Source organism: Coregonus clupeaformis, unplaced genomic scaffold (assembly GCF_020615455.1).
Source record: "Coregonus clupeaformis isolate EN_2021a unplaced genomic scaffold, ASM2061545v1 scaf1571, whole genome shotgun sequence".
In the NCBI taxonomy this organism is placed as follows: Eukaryota; Metazoa; Chordata; class Actinopteri; order Salmoniformes; family Salmonidae; genus Coregonus; species Coregonus clupeaformis.
This window is the reverse complement of record NW_025535025.1, coordinates 99,422-101,783: the sequence shown is the minus strand read 5'-3', so window position 1 is coordinate 101,783 and position 2,362 is coordinate 99,422. Positions and strand designations below refer to the sequence as shown.

General features: G+C 41.3%; 1 pseudogene; it reads right to left on the bottom strand.

Moving 5' to 3' along the window:
* Window positions 1–385: 385 nt before the first annotated feature.
* LOC123487253 lies at window positions 386–2,058 on the bottom strand (annotated as a pseudogene).
* Window positions 2,059–2,362: the final 304 nt, after the last annotated feature.

Genomic DNA, 2,362 nt, shown 5'->3' with positions numbered 1-2,362 from the left:
AGTATACACAGTACGAACACAAATTATAAAACAAATATTTTTTTTAATACATCAATGTGCGCTGAGATACAAAGGATTTCAATTCATTATTTACAAAATGACATGCAGTAATAAATGTTCATATTTGAAACCAACATTGTAGTTTTTTCCCTTTATATGTACAGTACTCACACCAAATGCTTATAACTGGTTGACAGTTCTCATAGATAAAAAAAGTTAATATATTTTCATTATTTACATATTCAATGATCACAATACCTGATCATTGGTCATTACATTTTATTTTAAACTACATAAGGTGCTGACTAACGAAGGGAAAAACATTTTTACATTTTCTTTACCATGACTGTTACGTTTCCTGACACACATAACACAATGTCTGCAAAGTTGTAGGCCCCCACAAAAGTATGTAGGAGTAGCAGTATGAATTGACAGCTAGCTAAAGCAGCTATTAACCTCTGTTATCTTCCACAGTGACATTACCGGAGTTCACATCTTGGTGACTGTGGATGAAGTGAAGCTTGTGGCAAGATCACAGTCTCCCTGGAGGGAGTAATGTCCATACCAGCTGTGCCAGTCAGGTGCAGAAGCACAGCCATAGTAGACCTGTTCAGCTGGGGCATGCTGCTGGTGGAGGAGCACCTCCCGCCCAGGGTGACCAGCCCCGGGTGCCCGGGCGGGGGAATGACGTGACTGATGCCCCCAAGCCTCTGGATGATCAACGGGTTGAACTGGTAGGTGAGTTTGCGCGCACCTTTACGATCTCGCCCGTTCGGCTGTAGTTGCGCAGCGCCCCTTGCCATCTTCTGATAGGTCATTGTCTTGCGGTTGCCCTTGCGCTTGCCCCAGCACTCGGCCAACTTCTCTTTGTTCTTGGAGATGAAGTGGAAGGTGCTGCTGCCACGGTCTGTCCACTGGATGGAGTCAGCCATGTTGGGATCGCCCAGAGACTCATGCAGGTACTCATAAAGACGCATCTTCTTGCGACCTGATGATATTAAAAGGTTGACTTTAGATATAATAAAATTCTAAACAGACAGAAATTCAGTTGTAATGATGTCAATTTGATACTTGGCAATCAAAAATCTGAAGTAATAGAATACTAACGTATTAGAAACATGTTCAATTCTAGCATGTGTAGTTGTACTCTCTCACACCTCTTACAGACATTGTCATCGCTCATCACTGATGGCCAAACTCTGCTCACCTTTGCCGTTCCTCGGTGGCGGTGCGATGGAGTAGAACTGGGGGTACTCCACGGTTCCAGATGGACCCAGTGAGTCGTCAGGAACAACATGAGGCCATGACTGGCAAGACGAGGAGAGAGAGACTGGCCAGGTGAGTCACATCCACATGACACATACATGTACTGTAACCACACATCACAGTAGTGCAAACTTGAAGAAGTCAGTCAATAGTACTATACTGGTAAAATAGAACCACTTGTTCTGTAACACTCACCGTTTGCTCATTCCAGTCATATGGGCCTGGCACATCAGACGGGTGTGTGATGGGGTAGGAGCACATTATGCTCGGTCGCATTGGAGGCTCAAAGTACTTGTACTCTAAGTGGAGGGAGAAAAAGATATTCATTCAATCCAGTCTTCACTGCCAGAACCAAGGAGACTAAAATGTATAGAATAATTTTCCTGACATGCTCAATACAAAAAAAGTATTAACAATAATGTCTGTGCCTAATATAATGATGGTGATTGTTAGCGTTCAGATTTAAATCTAGTTTTCTGGCATGAGTGTTGGAGTGTAAGTATACCTGTATCACAATACGGATTGTCAGAGTGCCATTGAATCACATCAATTGCATCCTGGAAGTGCTGGTTGATGTCATTATCCAGGGAGCTCTAGGAAAACATCAATAACATGCAATCAACTACAATGTCATAAAATCAGAGAAAAGTTAAGCTACAGAATGAATAGGAATAAATGGCTTATTCTAAAACAACATGAAATGTATTTCAAATAAAACAAAATTGATCTTCAATTCATCACGACTCACCATTTTGTATGTTTGAGCGTAAACGTCAGACAAGGCGAGTAGTGTCTGATCACTGTCTGTGTGAGATGGATATACTTGTGCAGGTAAATATATAGTGGTGTAAGCCCCCAATATTCACCTTTTGGTGTCAGATAAAGAGATTGGTTGATTTAAATGTGTCAACGTCAACTCGTGGTTGACAATACTTCTCTTTTTGGAAGAGCAGATCAGATACACCTCCCACAATCACTAGATCAGATCACATGAACAACAATAACCTCTCTTATGACTTCATTTATCCTGGAATATCTTTCAATAGCATTCTAATGTGCATTTCTGGCTTGATATTTATCAACATACATATTATCT